Source organism: Pyrus communis, chromosome 6 (assembly GCF_963583255.1).
Source record: "Pyrus communis chromosome 6, drPyrComm1.1, whole genome shotgun sequence".
NCBI lineage: Eukaryota > Viridiplantae > Streptophyta > Magnoliopsida > Rosales > Rosaceae > Pyrus > Pyrus communis.
Genome location: NC_084808.1, coordinates 29164022 through 29182679, shown reverse-complemented (window position 1 = coordinate 29182679; position 18658 = coordinate 29164022). Strand labels below are relative to the sequence as shown.

General features: G+C 37.0%; 1 pseudogene; it reads right to left on the bottom strand.

Annotated features, from left to right (window-relative positions):
• Positions 1 to 86: 86 nt before the first annotated feature.
• On the bottom strand, positions 87 to 14799 carry LOC137736423 (sodium/hydrogen exchanger 8-like; annotated as a pseudogene).
• Between the last annotated feature and the right edge of the window lie 3859 nt (positions 14800 to 18658).

Genomic DNA, 18658 nt, shown 5'->3' with positions numbered 1-18658 from the left:
ATATTAGACAGAGACTTGTTTAAAACTTGGAACGACAGTGAATCCGACATTACAACCGTGGTTTTTCGGAATCATGAGGTAAACATTCAAGGAGCCTGGCAAAAAGAAAGCCTACTTGGTGAATCGATTCTCACTATTACATCATCCTCACCACCCGATTCATCACTTGAATCGTCTGCCACATGGCTCTTACTTGGTTCTGTACTTTGCTGCCCTAGAAGACTTGTTTGGGCTGTGAATTTTCTCACTTCATAATCCTTTCTCACAGTTGTTGCCCCTTCTGATCTGACTGAAACCAGTGGACGGTTGTGATGAGATGGAACACTCGGATATGATACATTTTGTGAACGGCGTATGCTTGGATATGACACGGTGTGTAATGGATTAATCGGGCCACTTCTCGGAAAGCTTCGAGCGCGCCTCCGGGGATTCACGTTCACCTTGTTTGCATAACAACATAAGAAAAGAAGTTTGCTTGAGCAAAAAGATAAAACCAGAATTATAAGAACATAAAGAAACCAAGCTCACCATGCTGCCGTAAATGCTTAACTGCATCGCCCTCGCTGACAGGCTGTTGATTTGTCTGTCAATTCCTTCGGGGTTCTGCTTTTGTTGCTTTACTTTGAAAATGTGCTCAGGCCAACTCATAAGGCCACTATGCTCTCTAGGAAGAGACCTGTGAGGATGATGATCAACTCCATTTGATATAAAAGAGGATGAGCGTCTAATCATGCTGCAATGTCGAATATGATCACTCTCGATCTTGTTTCAACGAGATAACTGGATACCTTATGAGAAAAACTGGCTCCCCTGGTGCCTGTGATCAATCATCAGCAAAAGTTTAATGATTAGCATTAACGATGTGGAAGTGGTTTATGCAAGAACGAAACTTGTTCTGAGAAGTATCTTTCGAAACAGAAGTTAATTATTACCTGATGTTTCCAGATTCTGGAAGCTCTGGTAACCATGTGAGGGGAATAGAGGCGCAGGTGATGTGATCAGTTCTTCTTGGACACCTTGGGTTTTAACGAAACCCTCTTACAGAAATCCAATGGAACGGTATGGAATTTCAAAAGATTCGCCCCTTATGTGAATCGGCATCACTGACCTTTCTGCAACAAGAGTTCTCAAATCTTGCATTGCCATTTTCTCAAATATTTGTGGAAGGAAAAGTTTCACAAGAGCAATAGAACTTTCCCAAACATAAGGATAATTAAACAAATCAGTTCCACTTGCCATGCATTACAAAGTTTGATTAAAACACGTTAGTTTGAGAAAGTACCGAAAATTTGACAAACAGAACTCTTCGTGTAGTTTTGGTAGCAGTAACAAGCTGGAATTTTTAGTAAAACAATACCTGCCAGAGGAAGTCCTCTACTGAGGGATCGGACCGGAGCATTGAATGTATCTTATGAGTTTCAACGCAGAATCAGTGATCATGTCACAAATGTAAGGCTTTCCGGTTAGCGCTTCATACAGCCCCAAAGTAATGTTGTGAGTAAAAGTTGGATGCAGCGAGTGCTTGTTTTTTATGCTCTTTCTTGTCCACTGCCACAAATGATTCTCATCCATGATATTACCCATGAGGAAAAACAGAACATGTTGCAGCATCAAACTTTAAATTACCTTGACTACCCCAGTCGAAAGAAGCCAAACACCAGTAGGCTTGGATCCCTCCCTGTAAAGCTTCACATCGCGCAATTTCGTTGTTTCCTTGGTAGAACCTGTGAGTTCTATAGAGAGCAAACACTTGTTTATCCAGTAGTGCAGAGTTGCAGAATAACCCTTTCAGCTCAAGCAGTAATGTCTTCATCTGGTGAGTGGTTAATTTGGTATTGTGATTTAGTTTTCATAAGTTATATACTAACAGTTGGTATCAGAGCCTTCGCGTATCATCTTAATCCTATGTTGGAGGCATCGAGATTTTTTTTTTCTTTTGATTTTCTTATTGTTGTGCAGGTTACAGAACTGGTTACATATTATCTGGGAAAAACATGCACGAGCATGTGATGGCTAAAGCCATTCTTATTCGTGTGGGTTTTTCATGTCAATTTGTATACCAGAAATGACACTTGAACGCTAAATGCGAACGCTGATCCTCTAAACAAGTTCAGATGTTCATATTTAATTTTTGAGGCAGCATCAGCCACCATGAATCAGCAACATCAAATACAAGAAGGCAACGTTGACATCACCACTAATCTCAGAAAATCAACTAGGGTCAGGAAGCCTACAACTCTAGATGATTTTGTATACTTGGCTGACAGTGACATTGATTTATCAGAATTTAATGATCCTATAAGTTTTGAAGAAGTAATCTCAAGGTCAAATGCCAACAAGTGGATGGAAGCTATGAATAGTGAGCTGACCTCAATGGAAAACAATCGTGTATGGGAATTAGTTGAACAGACAGAAGGAATGAAACTCATAGGAAGCAAGTGGGTTTTCAAAACTAAGAGGGATTCAAATGGAAATACAGAAAGGCACAAAGCTAGATTGGTCACGAAAGGATTCACACAAAGAGAGGGTGTTGACTACAAAGAGACCTTCAGTCTAGTTTCAACCACAGATGCTTTTAGGGTTATCATGGCTATGGTAGCACACTTTGATCTTGTTTTGCATCAAATGGACGTGAAGATGGCTTTCTTAAATAAGGATTTGGAGGAATGTATTTATATGAGATAACTAGATGGGTTCAAAGAAGAAGGGAAGGATAACTTGGTCTGCAAGTTGAAGAAATCTATTTACGGGCTCAAGCAAGCATCGGGGTAGTGGTAACTCAAGTTTCATAAGGTGGTAAGAGAATATGGTTTCACTGAAAATCCTTCTGACAGCTGCATTTACATGAAGGTTAGTGGAAGCAGTTTTATCATTTTAATTCTTTATGTTGATGATATACTGCTTGCCACTAATAGTCAGAGTTTATTAAGTGAAACCAAGTCTTTCTTGCAAAGGAATTTTGAAATGAAAGACTTGGGAGAGGCAACGTATGACTTAGGGATTGAGATCAAAAGGGACAGGAGGAGAGGTTTATTGGGACTATCGCAGAGAGGGTATATAGAAAAGGTTTTAAAAAGATTTAACATGTCCAGTTGTGAAACTAATGAAGTGCTAATTTCGCAGGGAGAAAAGTTGAGTAGGTTGCAGTGCCCTAAAAATGATTTGGAAAGAAAGATCATGGAAAATAAGCCATATGCTTCCTTGGTAGGAAGCTTAATGTACGCTCAGGTATGTACAAGACCTGATCTTGCATTCACAATAAGTGTGCTTGGGAGGTTCCAATCAAATGCTGGTGAAGCTCACTGGAATGCAGCAAAGAGAGTGCTGCGATATCTTCAAAGAACTAAAGCACATATGTTGGTTTTCAGATGGATAAATGAATCGGTGTTAGAAGGGTACAGTGACTCTGATTTTGCTGGATGTTCGGATGATCTTAAATCTACATCAGGTTACGTTTTCTTGAAGGCGTATGGAGCTGTTTCTTGGAAAAATGAAAAGCAAGATACAGTGGCTGCTTCTACAATGGTAGCTGAATATTTATCTTGTTGTGAGACTATTAACCAAGCTGTTTGGTTAAAGAATTTCCTAATGGGACTTTTAAAGTTGTTGATTCAATTGCAAGGCCAATTCAAATCTACTGTGACAATAATGCTGCAATATTCTTCTCCAAGAACAATAAGAGATCAGCTGCAACCATGAACTTGGACATTAAGTACCTCATTACGAGAGAGAAAGTTGTGGCTGGGTTAGTTAAAATCGATTATTTGGAGACAGGTTCGATGTTGCAGATCCTATGAACAAAGCAGTGCCCAAGGGAGTGTTCAAGAAGCATGTGATGAGCATGGGAGTGCTGCAGTGAATTAGTGGGAGCCAAGTATTAATTTCTTCTTCTGCGAGTTATCTAGTTCTGAATGTTTTGAATATTAATAACAAAGAACACTTAGCTAATAAAGTGAAATGTTGAATGGTTGTTAAAGTTTTCCTATCAAGCTCAGCAGTTAGTTATGAAAGTGCATGTATGTTTATAATGCAGGATGGATAATGATTCTCAGAATCGTTATAAAGAATAAACAACCTGAAGACTTCACTATCAAGTATTTGGAATTGATTGTTTTATCAATCTTGTGGAGGACCAAGTGTAAGATGTCTTACTCAAATACATGCAGACATTCCATTTCTCTAAGTGTTCATGACAAACAAGTATTAGCTCTAGTGGGAGAATGTAAGTTCTATAGAGAGCAAACACTTGTTAATCGTGTAAAAGTGTTTTGGAATAACAAGGAGATTAACATTCGCTATGTGGAATGGCTTATCAGAAATTGTATAGTAAGGATAATAGCCTCAAGCAATCTCGATAGAACTAAGACTTTATTATCTGATATGTTTATTAGAGATTTCATGGTGATAAAGATAGTTTGATAAGGATTACATAATGGGAAGTGTCCTTATTGAACTCCATCGTTTATAGTATAAAGCTAGGGTCCCTGCGCTCTCACAAATACACAAGCTTTTCAGATACTCAAGCCCCATTGAGCGAGCCTTGTTTCCCATAGTGCAGAGTTGCAGAAGAACCCTTTCAACTCAAGCAGTAATGTCTTCATCTGGTGAGTGGTTAATTTGGTATTGTGATTTAGTTTTCGTAAGTTATACTAACAGAACCTTCAGGTGGCTCACGAACTGAAGGCGGAAGAGCCCCCATTAGAGGATGGAGAGTAATCAAATCATTTATGTTTGGGATCTTTACTAATGGGGGATTCCTCAGAAGCTTTTTCAAATCAGTCTGCATGAAAGCAAAATAATAATAAAATCTATCGTCATCGAAGAGTGAGGCACACACTAAATAATACTACAACACAAAAAATCGCCAACACACACCTGGACTGCGTCACGAAGATGAAGCATCTCTTTTTCTTCCAATATGCCAGCTTTCTTTAGGTTTTGGAGATATTCAATTAAATGGTTGAGAACTGAGTATGTTACTTGTCTTGTTTTTACGACACGCAGAACCTGAGGAAATGTGACACGAACATCTTCCAGAAACTTTTTTGCTTCTTCCCCTTCTGCCTCACTTTCATTAATGACGATTGAAGCAATGCCACTATCACCTGAATAAATAAGCAGATGAAGAACAATTACATATCCAGTAAGATAGTAACCAAAACAATTTCCACTCTTACGTGACAACGACAGTCACAAAAGGTAAAGAATATAACCTATAAAATCATGAAGTTGCTGCCTTGCAATTCTATGGGCACGGAGAAAGGCAGCACAAATGTAACATGCAGATTCCAGCCTTTCCACGGTGAAATAGGTTACCAATTTCCGGGGGCAAATGCTAGTTTGGAGGAACTTGTAGTAATTCGGGAAATAAACATGAGCTTTTAAACCTTTCCAGTCACATAAAGGCTCACGTGAAACCAAGTCAATCGCTTCATCTACTGATTGCATCAAAATATTTGCAGCAGACTGTGTAATCCTTCCCTCATCAAGCATGTTCCAGTAAGCAGCTTGGACTCCTGATTTAAAACGATTATTTGTATTAGCAAATGAGGCCACAGTTAGATATAGCTACCTTTAACTTTCACACCAGTATCTTTAAGCTTGAAAGTTACTGGGACTAACAAATGCCTAAGCTTGAAAGTTACTGGGACTGAAATATGTTGCTAAATTTACCATTCAAAAGACGTTCACGTATATCCTTCAACTTTGTAAGGTGCAGATCATTATCACTTTCTGATGCGTCGTGAGGGTGTACAGGTTTGTTGTCAATATCATTTAAGCTTGCAATATATCTTTTCACAGTTGGCCAGTCAGCAGGTCCCAACTCCTTATCATCTCCAAGATCGCCAAAAGCCTCTTTTGCTTTGTTCAACATTTTATATTTTGTGTACTCCAGCACGCGCCTCTGTAATAAGACAAAGATATATAAACCAAATGCATAGACGGAAGAAAATTCTCATAACAAGTGCCCAAATGGATTTACAGCTGCATGAAATGTTGAGGAATTACTTGAAAATTATAAGCCCGAAACAAAGAACAGAAACATAAAGCGGTACTACAAGGACAATGCGGTTAAACCTCACCTTAGCTGCTGATAGCTTGTCCAGATCTAGAAGGCGTAAAATGAATTGAGTGGTGGAACCATTCACAATTAGTGTCAAAAAGACAATTCCACCAGTGAAGAAAACAAACTGCAAAGGTTTAAACAGATTTCTTCAGTAAGTATCTGAAGCAATGTCCAATATTAATTAATTCGCTTTGTTTGCAAATCTAACATACTATACGCTCAAAGAACAGAAAAAAATGGTTTTCTGTGGGCAAGCAGTCACTCTCCAGATACGTACCAGGACTCCGGTGTCAGAACTGATAAGTGAAGAACTGTCACTAGTTTGCTACAAGAGTAAATGTAAATCAATTAGAAGCCATAAAAATCATGGGTATTCAGAAGGAAAAAAAATAGAGAAGAACGAGGTTTAGCAGCTGGTTTATTGAGAACGGAACAGCTTATGATGCACCATCCAACTTGAAAAGAAAAAAGTAACGAAACAAACAACAGCGGAGATTGATTTTCAACCACATGGTACTAATGAAATATTGTGACGGTGTCACACCAACAAGGTATAAGAGTTAAATTTTGCTTTGCATAAACAAAGTTTGTAAATAACAATAACTTGCCTTCACTGACAGTGAAAGTGACAACGCTACAGCCCCTCGTAAACCTGACCATATAAGGATTATAGCCTCTTTCCAGTCCAAACCATAGCCAAAATACCGGAGAAGGGGAAATGAAACTGCAACAACTATGAACCGGGAAACTTGAACATAAACATAGAGAAGAATGAGGTAGAACCAAGATTTTCCTGAAACAAAAACGATTTGTTACAGGGAAACAAGTTGAATAAATATCTGTAAGAACGTATTACATTAAAAATAAATATTTAAAAGGTAAAGCCACAAAGTTAAGGAGCTACATGTGCTGAATATCAAAGATATACGGCGGGAAACAACAAAAATATGCAATAGTGTTAAGCTTGACTGTTCGGCCTTCGTACTTTGGAAGATTTCGAACCTGATCGGCCTGTGTTTGTGTGTGCGTGCGTGTGCGTGTGTGTAGAACCCCTCCCCAAATTTAGTTTGTAATTTTACTTTTTTCCTAAAAGTATTTGAACTTCTCGTTTTGGTCCCTTTATTCCTAATCTAATCTGGACCCTCCATCTAGATTGTCTTTCTTCCCCACGCTGCCACGTGGCAGGCCACTAGCCCACTTACCCTCTCTCGACCATTGAACCTAGATTCTTGCCACCACCGGCCGTTTCACGACAAATCAAAGGTACCAACTGCTTCCTCTCACCTTGTACTTCACTTTGGTACTTAGATCGTAGGGTCTAGTGGACAAACGACGGCGACCAGAGCTTGAGAGGCTCTGGCCTCCTTTCCCGACGAGATTTGGGCTTCCAAACCCAAACCATTAGAACCAGGCCCTTTGGGCCACGCCAAACCTAGGGCCTTAGGCCCGTTGCTTTAAAAATCCAAAACCCTTTTTCTTGTAGGCCTTCGGGCCGGTTGTACCACAGGCCCTTGGCCTTGGGACGAGCCCTAAGCCCAATTCCTTAAGCCCAAACTCCCCCTAAACCCAACCCACCTAAAAGCTAAACCCAGCCCACCTAAAACCCTAAGCCCAATCCGGCTAGCCCTTTAGGCCCAAACCCATAAGGCCCTAACCGGCCCAACCCAAACCCTAGGACCCAACCTTGAACCGATCCGACCAGTTTGACCCAGTGGACCTGTTGACTTTGACCCGGTCTGACCGTTGATCATGTCAATGGTCAGCGTTGACTTTGACTTTGACCGGTCAACGTTAACTTTTGTTGACTTTTTGGGTTTTCGTTCGAGACCTTTCCTGAGGTAATTTCGATGTCCTGGACCCATTTTTGATGTCCGTTTCCCTAAAATCAATTTTTATAATAGAGTTTTATTAATTGGACCCTTTTATGTGCTTAGGTGCATATATTATGGCGATTCTATCTTCGCTAGTTTGGGTGGCTCTCCGGCGACGAAGTATCTGTGAGTAGACCCCTTCTAAAATGCATGTTTTAATAGTAGAAATGCATATATGAAAAACATAATTTAATGATCATGTTTTAGATAACGTTTTATGAGTAAATTGGATTTACCTTATTATGATTATCATGCTTACTTAGTATATTTTGGAATACCATATTTTCTATCGAACCCATGTTCTTGTAGGATATCTGATGGATGACAATATACTATTTAGAACATGTTTTTACACACTTCTTTATAGTATAGATGATGGATGACTTTATACTATGAAGATGTTTTTGAGATATATACAGTGTTCTAAAAAACGGCCTAGGGGCCGTCTAGGCGCAGGGCGTGGTGGTGCCGATGTGATTAGGTCTAAATCGTTAAGAAAAATCGGGGAGCTGTTATGCAGTCGCCTAGGCGCTCTTTGGCGGCCTGGGCGGCTGTCTAGGCGGCGGTGTAGGCGGAGTGGAGGTTTCCTGAGAAGAAATTCCACCATTTCGACTCTCTCTCTTTGTGCACCACCACCTTCTTAGATGTTGTGACTCGCTCTCTCTGAACTCCATCGAAGAAGAGGAAACAAGAAAAAAAAGAGAAAATGTACAGAAGGGAAACAGAAAGAAAAAGAAAGAAGAAGAAGTGGAAAGGAAAGAAGACAAAGCCGATAAGAAAAAGGAAAGAAATAAAATGACTAAAAGTTTCGGTTTTCAAGGCATGAAAAGGGGGTTTCTTGACTGATGCGAGGGATGGGGACTAGGGATGGGGGGTAAGGGTCATCCCACATGCTTTTTGAAATTGGGGAGGATGCATACACCTCTTCACACAATACATGAGATTTTTATTTTTATTTTTATGAAAATTAGATATAATCATTCAAAATATCTTAACTAATATGGCATATATGTGTGTTTTTAAATTTTGAACTTTGGATACTAGTTTTGCATTTTATTATTTATTATTTATTATTGTATTCATGAATTTCATATAAGTATAATTTTTTGTAAGTGTCAATATGCACTTACTTACAAGAAATACAAGAGATTTACCTAAATCCGCTTAGATCGCCTAGGCGCCTGTCTAGACTCCGCCTAGCCGCCTAGGCACTAGGCGCTAGCCCACCGCTCGACTAGCCCCTAGCGTTTTTTAGAACCTTTGATATATATATATATATATATATTTGCCTATGTTTGGAAAGACTACTTTCAATGTTTTGTGCGTATCTAGTAGTCACTGTTTTGCCTCTGGGCAATGATATTATATTGGCTTTTGGGTCGGGTGATGTAGGGACCTTCAAGTTGATTGAAGATATTATATTGGCCTCCGGGTTAGGTGATGTAGGGGCCTTCGCGTTGATTAAAGATGTTAGATTGGCTTTCGGGTCGGGTGATGTAGGGGCCATCGGGTTGATTAAGGATGTTAGATTGGCTTTCGGGTTGGGTGATGTAGGGGCCTTTTGGTCGATTATGATACCACTAGTTAGCACACTATATACGAGATACATTTTATGAAAGGTTTTATGACATGCTAGGGTTTTTGGAAAACCTATTACATACTATGCTATTAGTTTTCATAAAACTTTTGGGGTTAGTATGTTGATAACTGTTTTATTATTATTATTATATATATATATATATATATCAACTTGGTCCACTTATGTTTGTTTTGCGCCCCTTTAGGACCTAGGTACGAGGAATATGACCCGAGCTACAAGGCATTCCTTTACCAGTGACATCGTGCCATCTCTCTTGCTTTGACATCATTGTAATCTCACTTTCCGCTTGTACTCTGTAATAGATGTATGCTCTGAACATGCCATGCATTATCATTATATTCATTGTTGGCAGTTGAATATTAATTTGGTGATCATACTCTACTACTGCATGAATAGTCACATCCTAGTATTTTGCTACAATTTACGTGCATACTTCACATGTTCTCAGCATTTGCATTCATAAATGACTTGCGTCACCTTCAGGTGTCAGCCAGCATGTGGTCATCCCGAAGTCTCGAGAACATTGGGATCGGAGCGTGTCAGTGTGCGTGTGCATAATTATGACCAAGCAAGTGACATATATTTATGAATTCATAAATGCATATCTATATGTTTGAAAAGTAAGGATTACCATGATCAAAAACATTTTCACCGCTAAGAACACCTTCAGCTATAACAACCCCACTGAAAAGAAAAAAATAAAAAAAACAGAAGGATGTAGATCATGATCAAGCAAATGGTACAGTAAGTTCTGTTCTCCCTTTTATTATTGTCACGAAACAAAACGCAATTAAAGAGTGCTGGATTATGCATTTACCTCAAGATGAAAATTAAGGTATTAGCAATATAAGCAACCATTTCCCTGCCCAATATTCAGAGTACGAGCAATTAAAATTTCATTCGCGAGTAGATTCAAGAGACATTTTTCATCAAACAATTCACATATTTGTTGTATCTTACGGTTTGAGATTATTAACAATAGGATGAATTTACTCATGAATTGGCCTTTAGTTTAACGTGATAACCACAACCACAAGATATACCAGAAATGATGCAAACTTTGTTGGCTTTCACCCTTAAAAGCTGTCCTTGCAACTCCAGCATAAAACCTGTCCACAGATTATAACATAGGATAAATGTATTCTCCAGTGTGTAACGAGATCTTATTGGGAAATTCAGCTTACATTCCTAAAGTCATCACCGTCAAGACACCAGACACGCCCGCACCCCCTTGCGCCTGTGGCACCCGAATTAAATGTCTCAGTTTTTTCATACAGAAAACAGGCAACTAATCACCAAAATTTTCCAGATAAGTGAAATGCATTATAATATGCTAATTGGAATGCATCAACCGTCTTTACGCTAGAAAAAAAATCATATGAAACAGTTTATTGTTGACGATCATTGGTTATTTTTCGGAAAGAACAGACATAAATTTGGAAAGGATGATACATGCAAGTAGCCAACTCCCCAGTCACACGTAAAAGTAACTGCAGGACGATAACTAGCATTTCTATAACAGGTTCAATCGTAAGACTTCTGGACCAATTCATACATATCTATTGACATGCCAAAAAGCAATTTGGAATTATGATCATATGAACTTAACAATGAAGCATCCAATTTTGGAAAGGATCATACAGTGAAGTAAGTAATATAGCTGACAGCAAGTGTTAGTGTGATCTCTATCACGGTGTCATTGAAAATAAACCCGAGCCAAAGTACAGATACTATGCCAAAAGCAAGACCAATGCCTACACTAGAACAATAAAAGAGTTATTCATGCGAGACAAAGCTGCCATCTCTGCTCAAAGAAATATGTGAGACATACGCTCCAAATGTGACTTGAGATCGAAATTTAATTATGGTGGTCTAGTCATAGCTCTTTCCAAGGACCATCTGATAAAATATCTGATACACCACAATTGCTGTCCTGGATGAAATTAAACACATTCAGATTAGAGAAGATATGAAAGGCATAATTACAAAGGTTGTAAATCTATACCCATCGTTCAACAACAACAACAACAATAATAACAAAGCCTTTTCCTACTAAGTGGGGTCGGCTAAAAATCTATACCCATCGTTCATCAAGGATTCTCCTTCAATTATCGTACTCAGCTTTTTGCTAGCACCAAGCTCTTTTAACAGAGCAACCACAGCCACAGGATCAGTAGCACTAAGAAGCCCCCCAAGCAACAGCGATGTCTTCCAACTCCAGTCATAAGGGAAATTGAGCTGCAGTTGTATATGACAATATAATTATGGAAATTTTAACGAAAGGCTCCAGATACTGTTCTTTTTAACGAAAAACCACATTTTTACATTAAAAAGTTAATTCTGGTACTATTCACTTTATCCTTTATTTTGTCCTTATCATTAAAACTCAAAGTTTTCAAACTCTTTTCATTAGTTTTCCTTATAATTATATAACTCCAACATATAGTCTAATTAGCAAAGTTTAGGATACCTTCAAAGCAGATCCAAGGACAAAGGTTGATATTATAACACCCGGACCAGCTAGTATCATCATTTGTACCATACACCTCTGCACGTAAGATAGAAAAGTCTGCCGGTTCATTTCATATCTCATGTATATAAGTTTCAGACTTCCCATGATCGTGAATATGCAGAACAACAACGCGGTAAAAGAAGAACAAAATAAAAAAGTATATAAATGACCTTTATTTGGTGCACCTCCATAGAAAACGAACTCTCGAAAAGAAGGGCGGGTAGAAAAACAGCCAAAAGAAGTCCAGGATCAATATTTGCCCCTGTACCATAGCAGAAAGCCCTCCAGGTAAAAAACAACACATGGATGCAAAAGCCTATAACCGGCGTTGCACTTGCTATTTCAACAAACATGTAAAGCTAGAACTTACAAATTCGAATTCCGGCTCCAATCCTCCCCATTTGATGATGTGTGCCATATTCTGCATGTTTATCAACCATTAATTATCAACCATATATGATAGCTACATGTGAGTCATTTGACTCCTTGTTTTATAGCTGTCTTTTTTACAGCAAACAAAGAATGAGTCAAATATATTTAATTGAATTTTTTAATACATGAGTCCCATTAACAATCAATAGAATAAACACTATAAATAATTTTGATTATTTTTTAATAATTAATGTAACTCCAGGCCTAATAAAATAATAAAATAAATATTTGACACATCCATTGGAAGAGAATAGAATTTAGCACTTGTAATCAATTTGCCACATCAACCATCAAATAAAATTTTGACATACTATATTTGACATCTTATTTGAAGATGCTCTAATAAAGACACAAAGCAGAGAGTATCATCCCACCATTTGAAGGAGGCAGATTGTCTGCCCTCCTGTTTGGGTGCCCTTCCCATCCCCTCCTATTTGTACGGTCACGGTTAAGCCACGTTAACATTTTATATTCATATTGTTTTTTGTTTTATTATCTCTAGTAAAAAAATTAATATAAAATGTTAACATAGTTTAACCATGACCCCACAAAATAAAAAAGAATAAGAAAGGCACTTAAACAGGAGGGCAGACAATTCACCTCCCCATCTGAAAAGGGCTGCCAAAGAATAAAGTAGTTTTGGGTCTAACTACAATTGCATGGTTGTTGTTCAATATTCCTCCTTATATTTCATTACTTCTTTTCTTAGAAATCTCACAGTTGAGATGCTGCTTTTGATTTTGTTAAACCTTAGCCCCCACAAATCGGAAAAGGATCCTCATTGGATTCTTTTCTTACGAATCTTAGGGATCTCATGATCTTATCCGTTCATCGTACATCGTGCGGTCAGTTTTCGCTAGATCATATTTAATTTTAAATTTTAAATTTTGAAATAATTTCTAACCGTACGATATATGATGAACATGTGGGATCACAGGATTCTTAGGATCCCTTAGGAAAAGAATTCGTCGAGGATCCTTTTCCCCACAAATCACCCTAAAGCCATCGAATTTTCATACATACATACATACATACATACATACATACATACATACATATACATATATATATATATATATATATATATATATATTGGTTAATCTAGAGACACGTGTGTTTGACACGGAAGATAGACGGTTAAATCGTTGAAAAACATTACGGAGTGACCTCACAAAAACATATGTGAAAAGCATGTGTCCCGGATCGTAACCATATGTATAATCCAAAATTGAAACAAGAAGCTCCTAACTTTTTTTTGTTCATTTTTAAGATTCAAATCACTGAAACCAGCAAAAATACAAAGTTTGATAACTAGCTGCAATTAACATTAGAGCAACTCCAGCGTTGCACAGCCCCCTAGGGCAACTCACTATTGAATAGTCTTCAGTGAATAATAACTGCCTTTAATGAACCGTAATTGTCTTTTGCATCTCCACCTCTAAACTGAATAACCATGGCAATATGTAATAAAATATTAGTATTTTTTATTTTATAAAATAATAAAAAATAATTTTATTTCAAATTTCGGATATAATTTTTAATTTGTTTCGTTGTACCACTTTTCATTAAATAAGAAATTACAACTCAAAGTATTTGAGAAAATATAAAATCCTGGTGTAAGGTGAAAGATAATGATAAGATATTTATAGAAAAATTAAAAAAAATAATAATTTTGGATTTTTTATTAATTGTTTACATTTTTTTATTGCTTTTTTTTACATTTTTAATTAATTTTTTATATATTTTTAATTAATTTTATAATGTGATTGACGTAATCATGACGTCAACCTTACATCATGTGATCTCAGGCTCTCAGACTATCAATTCGAGCCGGATCTCTCACTTGGGGCTTCCCTGAGCCCAATTGCTCACATGGGCTGAAGCTGCTAGCTGGGGCAATTGGGTTGGAGCAACAGCCATTCCTCCGGACTATTGAATACGATAGAACTGCTCTTCGATTAAACCCAATAATTAAAATAATAATAATAATAATAACAAGAGGAAGAAATGGAGGAGAGTGAGAAAGAGACCTATGGAGCCGAGGCCAATGCCAAGGATGAGCAGAGCGACAGTGTAGGGAACTCTGGTACCACGCAACAGATGCCTGCAGACGATCCCTAACACCAAACACAACCCCACGAACGCCACAGCGTTTGTCGGGTCTGACGAGCTATCTTCTTCTTCCTCCGCTGCCGACGCCAAGATTCTGTAAGGTAACTGCCATGCCGTTACCGCCGCCATTTCTCCAATCTCAAAAGCTTTACTCTTCCACCACAATTTCAATTCCGGTTTTAGCTTAAAAAGCTTAAAGCTTTCAGCTTTTGACTTCTGATTAAGCAATAAGCAGCTGCGGACTAAGGTGGTGACCCGCGAGCTGCGTTTGCTGTTTAAAAAAACAGTTGTGAGCTCTGAGGTTTCAGGTGCTCCCTCCCGCTTATATACTGTGAGTCTGTGAAAAGGTGGTCGAAGCTGATTGATACGATCACTGTCAGTCACGTTTCGTTCTGTCACGGTCCGGTATGCCCGACGTTTTTTGCTTTTGGACGTTTTATTGAAGCGCCGATTTGTCAAATAATTGCCTCACTGCAAGGCGAGTTTTTACTGAGCGAGTGAAATTCCTCGAAATGTGGCGCCCACCGTTCATTTTTTACGAACCGGATATTTTTCGGATTCAGAACTCAAGAATCAAATGATATAAATCATTGAAATTTGATTAAACGATTATAAACAGAAATCATCTTTAAAAGTTATAATAATTGTAGACGTTGTATCAAATTTCAATGGTCCGAATCATTTGATTCTTGAACTCAATTCTTTTGAGTACGGAAAGAATCTGGTTCTATTTTTTACAACGGAATTTGTGAACGATGAATTCAGAGTCCTCCTACTAATATTATTTTTTATTTATTTTTCCATGTTTTGTCTACTGATCACAGATCTTGACGGATTGTCGGCAGCCAAATTAAGCAATTTCTTCATCATTATTTTCGCCAAGTTGTCTCCGATGCAATATTTGGACCAAAACTTTTCCGCTGCTGTGATGTATTTTATTTTTCGATATTTTAACGATTAAAACTTCATTCTTCATTAAAGTTTTAATAGTTAAATGTCTAGGAGAATAAATTGTGAAAAATCGTAACTGAAATACTCATGGTTTTAGATGATAATATAAAGTCAGAGGGGAAAGCCTTGGGGTTCAAGAATAAATGCTCTTTACACAAGAGCCATCAAATTTGTCACTTTTTTTTTGGTTAAACAAAGGGGCTAATGTTACGAGTTCGAAAGAGACTTTAGAAATATCAGACAATGATAATTGCTTGCATAAGATAGAACTTGCTCAAAATAGACCATACTCAAAGGATGAGAGAAACTCAGGTTAGCCAACTCATCAACAACAAAATACATGTCATGACATATATATTAAATATTACATTCGCAATCCCGCAGTAACATCGCATGGCAAGAAATAAGAAAATTTCCTTCAAACCAACTAAACTTGAGTTACCTATCACTTTGCTTTAGCTAGTTGTAGTGTATGGAAATATCACAAGAAACAAGACAAATTCCTTATTTCACAATGCAAGTGCCAACTTTTATTCAATCGAATGAGTGAAAACAGGTAAATTTGTAGCTTGATAAAGATGTAGTATTTGAATTGAAGATGCCATATACCATTAAACATATATACCTACTGGCTTCATTTCCATTCCTATTGTTTGTGATGCCAATAACTATCATGTTTCAATATCTTGTATAAGGGTTGATTATACAAGATTTTGAAACGTGATAATTATTGGCATCACACATAATAGCAAGTGAATTCTTTAAAAAAAAAAAAACATTTAAAATGCTTTGCAAAAAACATCAATTATGTGTTCCTTGTATGAAACACTTTAAATGCGTTTAAAACTCAAAAATATTTTTAGTCATTTTAAGACCACTTTTAAACGAGCCTTATATTCTCTATAATTATTTCTAGAAATGTAAAAGGATATTATTATTATTATTATTATTATTTTTTTGGAAAGAAAAGAATGACAAATAAAAAATGGGAAGAAGATGAAGTAACAAAACAGTTTGGATCTTAGTGGACGTTAGCAACTTAGCACTAGGCATCAAATCAAATGTGTTATTATTTTCACTGTTGAGTGAAAAGGCAATTTCTTTTATTTTTTTTTATTTTTTAACAAATGATATTATCTATCAAAGGGGTGGAAAGTGAGCTAAGCTTTATAATGGGCGAACCAAAATAATGTGGTTCAAATACGCCTTTAGCTAGAATCGAACCTAAGATCTCTCACTTACAAGTAAAGATAAATATCACTAGACCGTAATTCCTTAAAAAAAATAAAATCAGGAAAAAGATTACGTAAAGGAATAATTAAGGTACTAACCAAGATTACAAAAGGAATAATTACAGCATCACGTAAAGAGTGGTTGTTATGTGTTTCTTTGTGACATCTCACATCGCCCAGATGAGTGATCCTTATATGTATATTCCCATCTCTACCTAGCACGAGGCCTTTTGGGAGCTCACTGGCTTCGGGTTCCATGGGAACTCCGAAGTTAAGTGAGTAGCGCGCGAGAGCAATCCCATGATGAGTGACCCACTGGGAAGTTGCTTATGAATTCCTAAAAAACAAAACTGTGAGGGAATGGTAAGCCCAAAGCGGCGGGGATGTGACATTCTTTTTCTTCTTTGGAATAATGTTATAGCATCACGTAATGAGCTGCTAAGTTGGTAGCTGTCATTTTGTTTCCTTTTGTAAATGATAGTGTAAAAATAGGTTGTCTATTGTGTGGTTTAGCCAAACTCTCATTTTCTTTAATGTAAAAATATCGATGTACTTAAAAAAAAAAAAAAAAAAAAAACACCAATCGAAGGCGGATGTTCGACCCTTTGTGGCAAGACAGGTCGTGATATTTAGAAGCAATCCCTACAAACAATAGCACTCCCCACCTTCAAAAATAAGCGGTACATATACATGTTAATTAAGCTAGTTAACCTATGTGTTTGCCTTCTTTTCCTTAAGGTACTAACCAAGATTACGAAAGGAATAATTACAGCATCACATAAAGAGTGGTTGTTATGTGTTTCTTCTTCTTCTTTGGAATAATGTTATAGCATCACGTAATGAGATGCTAAGTTGGTAGCTATCATTTTGTTTCCTTTTTTGTAAATGATAGTGTAACAATAGGTTACCTATTGTGTGGTTTAACCAAATTCTCATTTTCCTTAGTGTAAAAATATCGATGTACTCAAAAAAAAAAAAAAAAAAAAAAAAAACACCAATCCAAGGCGGGTGATCGACTCTTTGTGGCAAGACAGGTCGTGATATTTAGAAGTAATCCCTACAAACAATAGCACCCCCCACCTTCAAAAATAAGCCGTACATATACATGTTAAGCTAATTAACCAATGTGTTTGCCTTCTTACACTCAAATTCGAAAACCTCTTCTTCCAATTTGGAGTAGCTCAAAAGTTGTCTTAGAATGGGCTCATGAGAGAGAGGCCTAAATCTGCTGTGCGGTTTGTTTTGTTTTGGGCCTACTTCTTAATCCAAGCAAGCATTTATGTCTTCATGTTTTAGGTCAAAGTCCAATTTATTAACTAGGCCCAATACAGTTATGGAGGCTTTGGCAAACACATGCGACATGCCAGTCAGCGTTAGGACCCAGCGGGTTGAGGCTAGTCGACCACTTGCACGAGCCCAAACTTGTATTTGTGAATGAAAAAGTTGAAAATAATGGGCGTTAGTTGATCTAAATGTTCAAATTTAAACTAATTTTTTTAATGTTAATTTATAAATTAAAATTAACAATTCAATTTCTGATATTGAATATGATCAAATTTAACGATAAATAAAAAAAAATAAACGATTCCAATTTAAATCTAAATGCTAAAACAATTGAAAAATCGTTTGCGAGTAGATTTATCAAATTTTTAATATTTATCGTAATTTAAATATTTTTAATTTAAAATAATCATAAAAATAATTTAAAATAATCTACATGAATCTTATTTATAAAAAAAAAAAAAGTTACTAAGTTTTTTTTTTTTGCCTAAATTAATTTTTTAGTGATCTCAAACAAAAATTTCATGTCAAAATCATTCAGGAACAAACACTATTTTGGATTAAAACCTAAAATTTATAGGCTAAAAGTTTAGATTTTGA